Raw genomic sequence first — 16,896 nt, 5'->3', positions numbered from 1 at the left:
GGGAAGAGAGAGAGAGCGGAAGAGAGGAGAGAGAGAGAGGGAGAGAGAGGGGGGAGAGAGAGGGGGAGAGAGAAGAGAGAGGGAAGGGGAGAGAGTGAGAGGGGGGAGACAGGGGAGAGAGGGGGGAGAGGAGAGACAGAGAGGGAGAGAGAGAGGGGAAAGAGAGGGGGAGAGGAGAGATAGAGGGGTGAGAGAGAGGGGGGTTGAGAGGAGAGAGGGCGAAGAGAGGGGGGAGAGAGAGAGAGTCTCTGTGCCGAATTCGTCCAGGTGACTGGCATGGATCAGGCTGCGGCTCGGTGCATCCTGGAGGACAACCAGTGGCTGCTGGAAGTAAGTACCAAGCACTGGGTAGAAACGGTGGAAGATAGTGGACTTCAAATGGGGGTGGTTGTTGAAACCATCCTGCTTGCCTGCTAGATTTTCACTCACTGTAACGGCAGGAAAAATGTTCCCGTTGTTGGGGGAGTTCAGAACCAGGGGTCACAGTTTAAGAATAAAGGGGGGGCCAGTTAGGACTGAGATAAGAACAACCTTTCTTCACGTAGAGAGTTGTGAATCTGTGGAATTCTCGGCCACAGAAGGCAGTGCAGGCCAATTCACTGGATGTTTTCAAGAGAGAGTTACATTTAGTTCTTGGGGCTAACGACATCAAGGTATATGGGGAAAAAACAGGAAAGAGGTACTGATTTTAGATGAATAGCCATGATCATATTGAATGGCAGTGCTGGCTCGAAGGGCCGATGGCCTATTCCTGCACCCATTTTCTGTGTTTCTATGCTTGAGTATATGGCAATAAAACTCGATCACTTGATTTTGAAGCATTCATGCATGGTGGAGGCATAATGTAGTCATAGAGTGATACAGTGTGAAAACAGGCCCTTGGGCGCAACTTGCCCACACCCAACATGTCCCAGCTACGTCACCTGCTTTTGGTCCATACCTCCAAACCTGTCCTATCCATGTATCAGTCTAACTTTTTCTTAAATGTTGGGATGGCCCCTGCCTCAACTACCTCCTCTGGCAGCTTGTTCCATACACCCATCACCCTTTGTGTGGATAAAGTTACCCCTTAAAAAGTTACCTCTTAAAAATACTTCATACAAAAAACATTGAAATCATACTTCTACAGTGCACTAAAACATGATTTTAATACATCAAATTTCAAAATGTTCCTACCCTGGGAGGGGGGGACACCCTTCTTCCACCCTCTCCCCACTCGGTTGCTCCACACCCTCACCGGGTACCCCCAAGGCCAGTGATCAGTGATCGCACAGCCTCCCCCCTTTCAAAAACGCTCCAATCCAATTTAAAGCATATATATTGCATTCAAGTGTAAGTTAAAAGACTCGCTACAGTATGCACCATATTGCACAATTTCAAGCTGAAAAATGCAAACATTCCGTACCAATGGGAGGGGGACACTCTCCTCCCACCCCCCCCCCACCCCCCCACCCTCCCTCCCCCCCGACCCCCCGTCGCTATGCTGCCTCGGGCATGGTCTCTCACAATTTCTCACTCCCAACTCCCACCCAATGTTGGCAGCCCTGCTAAACACACACATACCCACAAAGGGTGGTGGGTAAATGGAACAAGCTGCCAGAGGAGGTAGTTGAGGCAGGGACTATCCAAACTTTGCACATGCACACACACACATGCACACACGCACACACGCATGTCCATGCACACATACGCACACGCACACATGCACACACACATATACACGCATGCATGTATGCATGCATACACATATACACTCGCATGCACACATACACACACACGCACGTATGCACATACATACACTCACACACACAGGCACACATGCAAACACACATACACACACATGCACGTATGCACACATACACAAACTCACACACTCACGCACACACACATGCACGTATGCATGCATACACACTTACACACACACACACACATACACATACACACACGCACACATGCACATACACACACACATACACATACATACATACACACATACACATACACATGCACACACATACACACACACACACATTCAAAGCGCTGCATGGCATATTTGTTGATGTAACTGTTTTTACAGGACGGTTTGTACATTACTTGGCGCTGGGAGCTAGAATGCTCTGGTCAGTGCACAGAATGAAGTATGCACAAAATGTGCCTTCACCTTGAAAGGACCTTCTGCGTAGTTTATAGCTGCAAGTGGAGCACAGATGCAGAGCCCGCCACACTGGACTCTCTTGTGACCTTAGTTAGTAAAACTTCTGTCCGGAAACGCAATAAATTGCACATCAGGCCGGCGACGCAACTCACCCTGGTCATAACCAGTCATGCCAGCAGGAACATGTTGACTTAAACCAGCCGAAGACCACTTGAGTAAGCTCATTACTGCCCTGATGAGTGGATTAATGTCGTATAAAATTTCACATTGTCTGCACAAGGGGGCTCGACAGAAAGTGATTGAGTTTCGTCACACTGTTGACAGGGGAAGCAGGGCCATGAAGTCGAGACCAAATGGCTTTTGAAGTCTTGCTGAAGAGGTTTCACATTCTCCACAGCCCATCGGGAAATGGACCAACTACACGCTGGAGAAAACGGGAACCTCTTTGCAGGGTTGAACTCCATGTGCGGGAATCTCATTACGAGTTGATGGGCTTCGCCGCATGTGCTTTATAGGACTCTTGTGATCGCCTTTTCGCAGAGATGTGGGACTCATCTCACTGTTAGAGCCGCCTCTGAACACAGGACTGATGTTTGCTCACCCGCCTTAACACGACTTGCGCAGCAGAACCCGAAGCGATGGAGATTAAAGGACGAAAACTTTTATATAACATTACACGTCTATGACGCTGGTCTGCAGAAAACTGCTCGCAATACTCCAAATGCAGCATGGCCAGCGCCTTACAGAGCCTCAGCTTCTTCAGACCTGTCCTCACCCAAAGATCTCACCCCTCAGCCCAACATTGTCCTCTGATGCCTTCAATACCCCATCCCTATCTCCTACACGTTTATGCCAGGCATTTTTGCAGAATTATTCAGATATCCACTTGCAAACTGCACCTCCCTTGCCAAAGGTATCAGCAGCCCTTAAACAAACATTACTTACTCAGTTGCTACTTTAAATCCGCTGTTGGGAATAGCAAAATCCGCCTAAAATATTCTGGAAAAACGATGGGGTCTGCAGGGAAACGTTTTTGTGAATATGAAACATATTAATTCCTGGCCTTATAAATAACAGAAAAGGATATTGGAACGGTGACTAATGGCTGGATCTGGTCAACCTTGACTGGACATTCAGTCTGAAGTTTGCCAGGGTTTTGTATTTCACTGCACCTCAGTGTAATCTTTTTGTATTTCCACTACTGTGCAGTAGAATGACTCCATGCTATGAATTATGTCTGTATTGCAAAGTGGCCATTAGGAGCCCCGAGTTCATTTTGGTCCAGTTTCTGATTTTTTTATTTTTAGCCCATATCGATGTTGGCGTATCCGAATGCTTTAGCGTTGTTAACCCATCCTTGCGAATTTTGGAATAACCAAGTTTTCTTGAGGCATCTTTCTGTGCGGCTGGCCGATATGCTGTCCACATCTCCATTATTTGCAAGGACCGCTGCTCTGAAGAAGGGTCCCGACCCGAAGCATCGCCTATCCATGTCATTTGCTTCTAGTGTGTCGGGAATAAGTGAAAGAAGTGAAAAATTGTATTGTAGACTTGAATAGTTTGGTTTAGTTTAGTTTACGTACAGGAAGAAACTGAGTCTGAAGAAGGGTCTCGATCCAAAACGCCACCCATTCCTTCTCTCCAGAGATGCTGCCTGTCCCGCTGAGTTTCTCCAGCATTTTGTGTCTACCTTCAAATGAAACCAGCATCTGCAGTTCTTTCCCACATGAGAAACTGCAGATGCTGGTTTAAACCAAAGATAGACACAAAAAGCTGGAGAAGTTGAGAGAATGGAGCAGCTGGGCTTGTACACTCTGGAGTTTAGAAGGATGAGAGGGTATCTCATTGAAACATATAAGATTGTTAAGGGCTTGGACACACTAGAGGCAGGAAACATGTTCCCAATGTTGGGGGAGTCCAGAACCAGGGGCCACAGTTTAAAAATAAGCAGTAAGCCATTTAGAACGGAGACGAGGAAACACTTTTTCTCACAGAGAGTGGTGAGTCTGAGGAATTCTCTGCCTCAGAGGGCAGTGGAGGCTGGTTCTCTGGATACTTTCAAGAGAGAGCTAGATAGGGCTCCTAAAATAGCGGAGTCAGGGGATATGGAGAACAGGCAGGAACGGGGTACTGATTGGGGATGATCAGCCATGATCACATTGAATGGCGGTGCTGGCTCGAAGGGCCAAATGGCCTACTCCTGCACCTATTGTCTATTGTCTATTAAAACTCAGCGGGTCAGACAGCATCTCTGGAGAAAAGGAATAGGTGACGTTTCAGACTGCATCAGGGGAAAGGTTAATGAGATGTATAAACAGTGATCTAGAACTAAAACTAAACCTAAACTAAACTAAGCTTTTCAATAATCACCTCTACAAAACCATTCTTTCACTTACTGCCAGTTCTTTTTATTATCAAACTCACATTTGTAAAAATCGCCCTTAAGGATTAGTCGACAATGAATAACTAAAAATTGCTGCTTCTGGAAGCCTCTGGAAGCTTCTGGAAGCTGTGCACCAATTAGCTGCTGTATATCGCAAATTGGAAAAATAACAATGCTTCAAAAGTATTTATGTGTGGGAAAGAACTGCAAGTGCTAGATTCAATCGAAGATAGACACAAAATGCTGGGGTAACTCAGCGGGACAGGCAGCATCTCTGGAGAGAAGGAATGGGTGATGTTTCGGGTTAGGTCTGAAGAAGGGTCTCGACCCAAAACATCACCCTTTCCTTCTCTCTAGAGATGCTACCTCCACCTTTTAGTGTCTTTCTTCAAAAGTATTTCTTTGGCCTAAAAGAGTCTTGTAATGCCTTAAAGATGATACAAAATGCAAGGTTTTCATTCTTCCACTGCAGCGCAAATTGAATATAAAGTGTCTGAAGAAGGCTCTCGACCCGAAACATCACCCATTCCTTCTCTATGAGTGTCGGGTTATTGGGAGAAGGCAGGAGAATGGGGTTAGGAGGGAGAGGCAGATCAGCCATGATTGAATGGCAGAGTAGACTTGATGGGCCGAATGGCCTAATTCTGCTCCTATAACTTATGACCTCTCCAGAGATGTTGGCAGTCCCGCTGAGTTGCTCCAGCATTTTGTGTCCTTCTTCGGTTTAAACCAGCATCTGCAATATCTACACATAAAGATTTACCGTGCTGGTAGACAGCGTGCAGAAAACTTTCTCTAGTGGTGAACTGTTTATGGTCTGGTTCTGTTCTACATAAAATCACACATCAGGCATCAAGAATACAGAGGGGTGTTAGCACATTATACTGCGCACACACTACAGCCAACTATGTTCAATAAAGTTGACACTGCTTGTGGATTCGACCAGTAGCAGCTATTTAAAAACAGTTGTCAGGAACTGCGCCTGGCCTTTACGGCCATTGTTTATACCACATTAACCTTTAGGCAGAAAATAATCTGAAGTGTGAGAGCAAGAATTGATTCTACCCGTGGTGACTTGGGACGAAGGGGGAACTGATGGAGAGGTGGGGGGGGGGGGGGGGTTGGGGAGCGTAGGGGAGGGGCCAGGCAGTAGATGGGACCGTTCGGTACTTTTGACTTGTCGATGCCAGCACGTGGCGACACTTGTGTGTAGGAAGGAACTGCGGATGCTGGTTTACACCGGAGATAGACACAAAATGGTGGAGTAACTCAGTGATCATAAGTGGTAGAAGCAGATTTAGGCCATTTGGCCCATCAAGTGTGTAGAATAGCGTCCATGTGTGAGATCGCTGGTCGATGCGGACTCGATGGGCTGAAGGGCCTGCGTCCGCGCTGTATCTCTAAAGTAAACTGAAACTAATCTAAACTACACTAAACTCCCTGTAGTTCACACAAAATGTTGGAGTAACTCAGCGGGACAGGCGGCATCTCCGGAGAGAAGGAACCGGGTGACGTTTCGGGTCGAGACCCTTCTTCAGACCCTTGCATACCGTCTAGGTTGCACACAACACAATTTCACTGTAACTCGGTACCCTAGCTACGTGTCACAATACAGTACCACCCATTCATTCATTCATTCATTCATTCATTCATTCATTCATTCATTCATTCATTCATTCAAAGCCCAAAACTCCTAGTGCAACAAAGGCAGTATGTAGTTGAGAGTTCAGTTGGAGTTTGTAGTGTTCAATGGCCTGAAGGTTGTTGGGAAGAAGCTGCTCCTGAACATAGATGTTACAGTTTTCATACCTTCTTCCCAATGGCAGGAGTGAAATGAAAGCGTGTCCAGGGTGGTGTGGGTCTCTGATGATGCTGGCTGCCTCTTTGAGACAGCGCCTCTTATAGATCCCTTCGATGGTGGGGAAGTCAGTACCCGTGATTAACTTGGGAAATCTTCTGAGAATAGGTCAAAAGGGAATTGTTTCACTGAACCCTTGATGTTGAGAGGTGAGAGGGTGGAAAGGGAGGATGCTCGAGGGAATGAAGTGAGGAGAGAAGATGGATGGGTGAAGAGGATGGAAGTGAATGGGTGTGCGATTGTGCAAGGTAAAGGAGAGGACCAGCGAATAGCTGTGGCTGTGATGTACCTACACATGAAGGCAATGTGGAGCAGTGAGAGTTAACATACTTGCCATGACAACCTACTTCAACCTTAGTTCCACATTGCACACAAGTGCTGGGAACAGGCCCCCCGGCGGCGACCCCCCCGTGACCTTTATCGACTGGTGCACGTGTCGCCTGGAGGGTTTCCTGACCTTTTGTGGGAAGAGGAAAGGATAATGAATCTCACCCCTCCTGTGCACCACCTGTAGCAAGTCGATGCCCTGGATGTGATCTGTCCTTCTCCCGACCATTTTACAGGCACTTCCAGATGCCTTGTAGTTCACACAAAATGCTGGAGTAACTCAGCGGGACAGGCAGCATCTCTGGAGAGAAGGAATGGGTGACGTTTCGGCCCTTCTTCAGACTCGACCCAAAGCGTCACCCATTCCTTCTCTCCAGAGATGCTGCCTGTCCTGCTGAGTTACTCCAGCTTTTTGTGTCTATCTTTGGTTTAAACCAGCACCAGCAGTTCCTTCCTACACCTAGTGTAGTTTAGTTTGGCTTCAGTTTACTTTAGAGACACAGGCCCTTCGGCCCACCGAGTCCGCATCGATCAGCGATCTCACACACGGACGCTATTCTACACACTTGATCGGACAAATTACCTAACTCTACTCCTATCACTTACGATCTTATGATCCAACCAAGAGACTTCTGTTATTTTTACACACTCATTTTCAAGCAAGCTTTCTTTACAAGAGATCATTTTCAATTGTTTTGGATTTCACTGAAATTTGGGCATGAATGGATGTTCCTTCCTTGGGTTGGTCCACGCATGGGTCTGGGCAAGGTGACGAGGCCATTTGGTGGAATTCTTTTTTTATTTTACTAATATGTGGCTGGTGTAACAAGTTAAATGTTTAGTTTAGAGATACAGCGCGGTAACTGTCCCTCCTGCCCACCTTGCCCACATCGACCAGCGATCCCCCGCTCCTTACACACACCAGGGGCAATTTTACATTTTACATTCGTACCAAGCCAATTAACCAAATTCCACACAATGTACATCTTTGGAGAGTGGGAGGAAACCGACGATCTCTGAGGAAACCCGCGCAGGTCACGGGGAGAACGCACAAATTCCGTACAGACAACACCTGTAGTCAGGATCGAACCCGGGTCTCTGGCGCTGTGAGGCAGTTTCGTAGCTCGACTGCCGTGCCCCCGTGTCAGTCACCTCAAACGATGTTGCAGAAGCAGCCTTATACAGCCCTGTTAAGCCCATTATTTTATACTGTTCTCACACCACAGTAGTAGCCCCCCGACCGTGGGAGAGGAATGAAGGGAAGAGATTTGAACTTTTATTCGCCTTCCATCACAGTGAGGAATGTGGAGGAATCACTGTGGTGGATGTTTATGTTAAAATGTGTTCCGTTGCTTTTTATTTGTATGACTGACTTGGCTAATGAAATTCCTCGTATGTTGCAAAACATACTTGGCTAATAAAGTATTATTGTGTTTGTGATTATCTTACAGTGGTTCCAACACATTTCTCCTCTCTCTGAAGAAGGGTCTCGAACCGAAACGTCACCCATTCCTCCTCTCCAGAGATGCTGCCTTTCCCGCTGAGTTACTCCAGCTTTATGTGCCTATCGACACATTTCTCCTCTCGCCCTGTGTCTGCCCAGCTTCATTAGCGTCTCCCTTACTACCGTCAATATTTTCCTGGTCCCAATCATCCCATTTTAAATGTGAAGAGGGGTCACTGAAGGGTCAGCGACCTACAGAGGCCAATTCACCCGCACGTCATTGGGATGTGGGAGGAAACTGGAGCACCTGGAGGAAACATGCAAAGTCACAGGGAGAGTGAGCAAATTCCACATATAGTGAGCAATTCTGGGCCCAAACTCTGAGAAAGGATGCGTTGGAGCTGGAGAAGGTCCAGAGGAGGTTTACGAGATTGATCCCAGGAATGAGTGGGTAAACACGATCTGGCCTACTAATTGCTGGAGTTAAGAAGGAGGGAGGGGGTGGGGGGACCTCATTGAAACATACCAAAATGAGAAAGGCCTGGATAGAATGGATGTGGAGAGGATGTTTCCACTAGTGGGAGAGTCTACGACCAGAGATCATAGACCCAGTATTAAAGGACGTTCCTTTAGAAAGGAGATGAGGAGGAATCTCTTTAATCAGAGGGTGGTGAATCTATGGAATTCTTTGCCACAGAAGGCTGTGGAGGCCATGTCAGTGGATATTTTTAAAGCAGAGATAGATAGATTCTTGATTAGTACGGGTGTCAGAGGTTATCGGGAGAAGGCAGGAGAATGGGGTTGGGAGGGAGAGATAGATCAGCCATAATTGAATGGCGGAGTAGATTTGATGGGCTGAAGGGCCTATCTCTGCTCCTATCACTTATGAACTATACCATTAGAGGTGAGGATTGGATCTGGATTATTGGAGCGTTGGGGCAGCATCGCAACCAGTTGCACTGCTGTGTTGCTAACAGCTGTGGAACTAGAAGCCGGGACAGTGGGCTGAATGGCCTCTGTATCTCTTGTAACTGTGCTGAGGCACCATGAATGTTTTGCACCTGCAGTCAGATTTTATTCTAGTGTCGGTTTGGAAGTGATTGCACTTAAGAAAATAAAAAGAAAAAAACCCGCCACGCCAGCAGCCAAAGGGTTATGCTTTCCCCGAGAGTCATTCCGAGCTCCACGAACAATTAAAGAAAATTGTGGAGCGCGCGGAGTTATAAATGGGCTTGACACATAATAAGTGTTAACATGTTCGTGGCTTCTGAGAATGTTTTGATAAGACGATTGGGAATTTGGTGAACTGTGCTTGGCGCATGAAGAGGTGAAACGTATAATACTTCCATATGGCCGAGGTCCGCTGATTGCTATTGTTCAAGTGGAAGAAGGGGGACGAGAAACACTGCCTGGTGTGTAGCTGAGGAGCAGGAGGGGGGGGGGGGGGTCTTGCAGCAGGTTGACCCTTGTTGCTGAGGGCATGCATCCCTATCCATATGATGATGGAGTCCATTACTGGCGCCCATCGTGGCCATCCGCTTCAACGTTGATCAAAGATGGCAGGGTCTCCGCCGCTGCCTCTTGACCAGAAATGTCCCTTCCGTGGCGGCCTCTGCTCAGGCTAAACTTCACAGGTTTTCGAAGTCAATTCAGGATCCAAAATCGGCTGCCTGGGCTCTACGGTTGTCCTGAATTTTGGACTTGAGGCTTTGCAAATATGTAGCTGATTGAGCACGTGTGCAACATCACAGTACATAAAACATGTTTTATACTCAAATAAACTCCTGCAGTTCCAAGACCCCGGTATTTCTTGGCGCTAACGTGTACAACAAGGAACCTATGACATGTCCATGAGGCCTGGCATGCCACAGTTTTTTTGAAAAAAGAAATTTGCAACTCAAAAATAGAATTTGATGCAGAGGGAACGATTTTCTGTTTGCTAGAAGCTGACAAACCAGGTGAGATTAAAATTCTTCTCGTGTTTTGATTTCCTGTCGTTTGGTAATTTCCAGGTATGCCGCTGTGTTTGTTTATTTTGGACCCAGTGTGGCCATCAGTTGTTAGTGACCCGCCATCACCGAAACTCATCTCCTCAACCCTCGGTTGCGTAAGGAAGTTAAAGTTCAAGAAACAGGTTCAGGACTTGTCCTTGCCTCATTGAGCCAGTTACACCCATCAATTAAAAAAAAGACACAAAGTTCTGAACTAACTCAGCGGGTCAGGCAGCATCCCTGGAGAATGTGGGTAGGTGGTGTTTCAGAAAAGGTGCCGATCTGGAATGTGACCTATCCGCGCTCGCCAGAGCTGCCGCCCTCTGCAGTACTCCGGCTCTTTGTGCCCGTTGTGTTGCAAACCAGCATCTGCAGTTCCTTGTTTCTGCACCCTTCAATAAGATGGTCGCTGATGTGATGTTGGCTCCAAGTTCCTCCCTGATCCACAAAATTCTATCTTTGGCAACCATGAGCAACCTCCATGAGCCCCTCAACCTCCCTCCAGAATGGAGTACTCCAATGACTCAAAGGACTAAGTGAGGAAATCCCTTTTCGGGTGTTGCAGAGGTAGAATTGCCTTGCAGCACCCACGACCCAGGATTGACTCTGACCCCGGGTGCTGTCTGTACAGAGTTTGTACGTTCCCCCTGTAACTGCAAAGATTCTCTCCGGGTGCTCCGCCTTCCTCCCACACTTGAAAGACTTGCAGGTTTGTAGGTTCATTCAGACCTGAAGAAGGGTCCCGATTCGAAATGTCACCTATCCATGTTCTCCAGGGATGCTGCCTGACCCGCTGAGTTACTCCAGCATTTTGTGTCCATTTTTGACATAAACCAATGTCTGCAATTCCTTTTTATTACATATTATTACTTCCGTACAATTCACCAACTCCAGTCATCTCGAACCTCCTTCGATGTGTCGTAATCTTACATTGGACGTCCTTGAATAAATCCCTCGGTCAAGCATTTGGTCACATCCTTTACAGAGACGATTCCCGTCATTATTGCGCAACGCCTTCTGGACAACGGTGGTGGTTCTTTCTCTCCTCGTCTCTACTGTCCAACCATCAACGTTTGGTGGCCGCTCATCTTTCATCTAACACAATGCCATCTAATCTCGTCTCTCTTCTTAAAAACATCTAAAGAAACAAACCATATATTGTTCTGAAATAGACACAAAATGCTGGAGTAACTCAGCGTGACATGCAGCATCTCTGGAGAGAAGGAATGGGTGACGTTTCGGCTCGAGAATTGTAAATTGTCCCTAGTATAATAATAATAATAATAATAATAAATTTTATTTAATGGGCGCCTTTCAGACATCTCAAGGACACCTTACATAGTAATCAGAATAAAACATAAAATCGGAATAAAATAAGTAATAAAGACATCACAGAGACACAAATTAAAAACAGAATTCAATCCAAAAACAGAAAATCAAAAACACAGTGTGAAGAGAGAGCAGCGGCAGCCAAAGCGCGCCAGCGTCCACTCTCTCTTCACGGCAGCCATCTTGGACACAGACTTACAGGACTACAATTAGACAAAAAAATCATCCCCCCACAGTGGATAGCACTGTGGAGGAAGGCACAATGTCCAGTCCCCACCCCATGTTCACCCCAAAGTCAGGCCTATTGAGGCCACCGCAATTGCCTCTACGGAGGCCCGATGTCCCTGGCCGTTCTCACCGGGTGATCTTGCCCCGGCGTCGGGAGAGTCCTTTCGGCGGCTGGGCCACCTGGAACGGCCGCTTCCTGGTTGGAGCCCGCGGCTGCCGAAGCCGACAAGGCCGCACCGGTTTGGAGCTCCCAGGGTCCCGATGACAAAGTCGGCGCCGCCTCTCCACACGCCGCCTCTCCACACGCCGCCTCTCCACACGCCGCCTCTCCGCACTGCCGCCTCTCCACACGCCGCCTCTCCACACGCCGCCTCTCCACACGCCGCCTCTCCACACGCCGCCTCTCCACACGCCGCCTCTCCGCACTGCCGCCTCTCCACATGCCGCCTCTCCACACGCCGCCTCTCCACACGCCGCCTCTCCGCACTGCTGCCTCTCCACACGCCGCCTCTCCACACGCCGCCTCTCCGCTCCGCAGACCCGCAGCCCGGAGATGTTGCTCTCGCCAGAGCTCCAGCGCGGCGACCCAGGCAAGGCATCGCCCGCTCCACTCCGCTCCGCTGTGGCGCTCCAGCGCTGTGCCACCGCCGAGGCCGAGGTGCTGGGCGGTCCCCGCCAGGAAACGGCGCTCCAAGCCCGCTGGTAGGCCACGAGGACGGGTCGACGGGCAGCCCGGAGAAAAGGCTGCCACATCGACCAGGTATGGACCTAGAAATAAAGTTTACACCTACCCCCCACATTAAAAGACCATATCCCCTACAAACAAAAAAACAGGACTCACTAAAAACTATTTAAAAAAAACGAATTTAAAACGGACGGCTGCTGGCTAGCAGCCGTTCACCAAGATGGCTCCTCCCCCTAGTATGTGCAGGATAGTGTTAGTGTGTGGGGGTCGCTGGTCGCTGCGGATTCGGTGGCCCTGTATCCGTCGCTGTATCTCTAAACTAGAACTAAAATAAACTTCCCCCTACCTAGAGTTGCTTTCTGTATCCCACCGTACAAGGTTGGTCAAGGTAACTTGCGTTGATGAGGTGAAGAGGTCCTGCCCTATATCTGCTCTCATTTTGTAATCTCTGTTTGTTCCAAATAGCCACAAAGGATGTCTTATTATTTTGATGGAACATTTTTACTTCCGCGCTAAAGTGGAAATTATTTTTTTTTGGAACCAAGAAAAGCACAATCAAAGTAATCCAAACTACCTGAGAATTTGCGGAGATGCAGCGGCACAGCAGTAGAGTTGCTGCTTCACTGCGCCCGAGAGCCGGGTTCAATCCTGACGAGTGCCATCTGTATGGAGTTTGTACGTTCTGCCCGTGACTTGTGTGGGTTTTCTCCAGGATCTCCAGTTTCCTCCCACACTCCAAAGACGTAAAGGTTTACAGGTCATTTGCCTTGGTATAAATGTAAATTGTCCCTACTGTGTGTAGGATAGTGTTAGTGTGCGGGTATCGCTGGTCGGCATGGACTCAGTGGGCCAAAGGGCCTTTTTTTCGCGCAGAATCTGTAAACTAGAGATACAGTGGGTGTCAGGAGCTATGGAGAGGAAGCAGGGGAATGAGGTTTGGAGGGAGAGATAGAACAGCCATGATTGAATGGCAGGGTAGACTTCATAGGCCTAATTCTGCTCCTATCACTTATGAAGTTAAACTAGACTAAACTAAATTTGCCACAAATCTGTTTAATAAAATGTACAGGGTGTAGTGCTATCATGTGACAGTCAGAAACAGGGCGAGTTGTTCCTCATGCTGAACTTCTTTGATGATACCAGCAGTGGGTCTTGCAGGACATGTGAACCTGTTTGATTTGGAACTGGAAACATGCTCTCCCAGTTAACACATCCAGCTTACTGCTCCTCACACCATAGTTCCCTGGGTGACCTTAACTCCAATAACTGCTTGACTGTAATTGCAGAAAAGCATTCCCACTTAAAGTTGCTAGAGGATGGATTGCATTCCCCTTCTGAACTTCAGCTTGTCAGTGTGTGTCGGCGCTGGGCCTGTACTCGCTGGAGTTTAGAATAATGAGGGGGGACTTCATTGAAACATACCGAATAGTCTTCTTCTTATTGAGTCCACACACAAGATTAGAAGTTGTTCAGCCAGAGCTGAACACAGTTCTCGGCATCTGCACAATGGTGTCTGTCTTGCGCTTCTTGTGCTTCTTGTGCGTGGTGGTGGAAAGATTGGTTGAAACATGGCCGCGACGTGAACGCTCTTTCCTTGGCCCCTACCGAATAGTGAAAGGCTTGGATAGAGTGAATGTAGAGAGGATGTTTCCACTCATGGGAGAGTCGAGGACTAGAGGTCATAGCCTCAGAATAAAAGGACGTTCTTTTCGGAAGGTGATGAGGAGAAATTTCTTTAGTCAGTGGGTGGTGAATCTGTGAAATTCTTTGCCATTGGAGACTGTGGCGGCCAAGCCAGTGGATATATTTAAGGCATAGATAGATAGATTCCTGATTAGTGCTGGTGTCAGAGGTTATGGGGAGTAGGCAGGAGAATGGGGTTAGGAGGGAGATATAGATCAGCCACAATTGAATGGCGGAGTAGGCGTGATGGGCCGATTGGCCTAATTCTAATTCTGACACTTATGACATTACGACATTTGTAATTTTATTGTTCAACGTTTATTGCTGCGTACCCTTTCCATCTTGGTGGGGCGCAACTGGGAGAACTTGAATGTCAATACTCCATGCTCCACGCTGGGAAACAGTGCTTGGAGGCATTAAGGTTTTGATGTTTTCACTTCCCATACCTCTGCTCCAAGCCAGCATGGGTTGCAGAATCAGCTGTGCACTCGTTTCTTTTGCCGACCGTTTCAGCCGACAAGGAGTTGCCTCCCGAACGATCGGTTTAGTTTAGTCTAGAGATACAGCACGGAAATAGGCCCTTCAGCCCTCCGAGTCCACACCGACCGGCGATCCCCGCACATTAACACTATCCCACACACACTAGGGACAATTTACACTTATACCAGGCCAATTAACCCAATAACCTGTACGGAATCTGGGAGGAAGCCGAAGATCTCGGAGAAAACCCAGGCGGTCACAGGGTGAACGTGCAAACTCCATACAGACAGTAGCAGTGGTTGGGATCGGATCCAGGTCTCTGGGGTTGTTCGTGTTGTAAGGCAGCAACTCTTAACGCTGTGCCACCATGCCGCCCACGCGTCTCCAATCAGTGTCTCGGATTTTCTCCCAGTGTCTCAACAAGGCAACTTGTACGTTTACATCGGAGTGAATAGGAAGCAAATTCCTCAGGTATCTTATCAAGTGAGTGACATCCAGTGGCAGGTCCAGTGCATTTCATATTGCAAACAATTCAACACAAATAGATTCACCCTCAAGAACAAGAACATGAGAGGCTTAAATGCCTGCTGTTGCATAGACGTCTAACATCCCATCATCATCCCAACCAGTTGACGCCATTCTTATTCATAAGTCATCGACGGTCACTCTACACGAGTATGACTGTCCTTTATGGAGGACGCTTGTGCTTGACTTTGTTTAACGTGGGGAGACTGGTGCACAGACAGCCACCACATGGTTCTTCACAGATCTGGGTCAGGATCCAGTGGCATGGAGTCCATGACGACCGGGGACCCTTTTCTGCTGCAGCCTTCACCTGCCTTCCCAGCCGTCGTGACGCTCCACTAAGATCAGCCATCATCCTCCGCCTGTTCCACCGTTGAGGTCTTAGGTTGGATTGCTCTTTGTCAGAGCCCTCCCCCTCGACCTTACCGCCATGGGTGGCCCGACCAGGAGCATAACTCCAGACGGCATCGCTCTCAGGATCTCAGAACCACACAAGCTTCTCCACCGCGACAAGGTGACAATCCACGGATAAGGCATAGGAGTATTCATAAATCATAGGAGTAGAATTAGGCCATTCAGCCCATCCAGTCAACTCCACCATTCAATCATGGTTCATCATCTATCTGTCCCTCTCAACCCCATTCTCCTGCCTTCTCGCTATAAACTTTGACCCCCTTACCAATCAAGTACCAGTCAACCCCCCCTTTATAAATACCCAAAGACTTGGCCTCCACAGCCACTTGTGGCAATGAAGTCCACAGATTCACTACCCTCTGACTAAAGAAATTCCTCCTCATCTCATTTCTAAAGATGTCATTTTACTTTGGGGCCTGATCAACATCAATAACTATTGGCTAGTATGGCAGTGTAGCAGTTAAATTATTGTAATGGAAGCCAAAACCCTGAACTATTAATTAAATGGCTGAGAATCTGGGGAATTCAAATTCAAGAAATTAAATAATTGTGTAATTATATCCTCCATAATGATAATTATTAAAGTGCTGGAGCACTGTCAAAAAGCAGTGTGGTTCACTAAATGTACTTTACTGAAAGGAAAAGTTAGCCTGAACCAGTCTGGTCTCTTTCTGACTCCAGACCTAGCTCGGTTCAGGAACAATTAGGGATGAATAAGTAAGGGCGTTAGGGAAAATGGGGAGAAGGCAGGAGAAAGGGGTTGAGAGGGAAAGATAGATCGGACTCGGGGCACTCAAAAGACATACAGGTTTGGCAGATTAATTGTCTCTAGTGCGTTGGATAGTGCTGGTGTACGGGGTGACTTACTGGTCAGCGTGGACAAGGTAGGCCGAGGGGCCTGTCTCTACGGTATCTTGAAAGTTTTATGTCCAAGGTCTGAAGCTAAACATATGAAGTTTTCACACAGAGAGTTGTGAGAGTGTGGAATTCTCTGCCCCAGAGGGTGGTGGAGGCTGGTTCTCTGGATGCTTTCAAGAGAGAGTTAGATAGGGCTTTTAGGGTTGGCAGAGGTAAGGGATATGGAGAGAAGGCAGGAACGGGTACTGATTGTGGATGATCAGCCATGGCACGAAGGGCCGAATGGCCTACTCCTGCACCTATTGTCTATTGTCTATTGCCCTGTGTGGGTTTCTTCCAGGTGCTCTAAGTGCCTCCCACATAATGTAGACGTGTGCGTGGGTCAATTAGCTGCTGTGAACAGCTACAAAAAGGGCAGATGGAGAAGGAGGTTTGTAATTAAATGAGGGGTTTGAGACTGAGAGGATTGCTCTACCGAGGGCTAGCATGGACCCAAAGGACTGAATAGCCTCCTGCTGTGCAAGATAGCATGTGGT

The 16,896-nt window shown here is 47.8% G+C and overlaps 1 long non-coding RNA gene across 1 annotated transcript in view; it reads left to right on the top strand.

The window, feature by feature from the left end:
- LOC116987765 overlaps positions 1 to 16,417 on the top strand; it is a 19,873-nt gene extending 3,456 nt beyond the window's left edge. Inside the window, exons 2-3 of the long non-coding RNA XR_004415778.1 lie at positions 15,342 to 15,347; positions 16,320 to 16,417. This is a non-coding gene — a long non-coding RNA (uncharacterized LOC116987765). The remainder of the gene's footprint in view (positions 1 to 15,341; positions 15,348 to 16,319) is intronic.
- Positions 16,418 to 16,896: the final 479 nt, after the last annotated feature.

This window comes from Amblyraja radiata, chromosome 26 (genome assembly GCF_010909765.2).
Source record: "Amblyraja radiata isolate CabotCenter1 chromosome 26, sAmbRad1.1.pri, whole genome shotgun sequence".
NCBI classification, from domain to species: domain Eukaryota; kingdom Metazoa; phylum Chordata; class Chondrichthyes; order Rajiformes; family Rajidae; genus Amblyraja; species Amblyraja radiata.
Note: the sequence above shows the minus strand (reverse complement) of the source record. Positions and strands in the feature narration are given on the sequence as shown.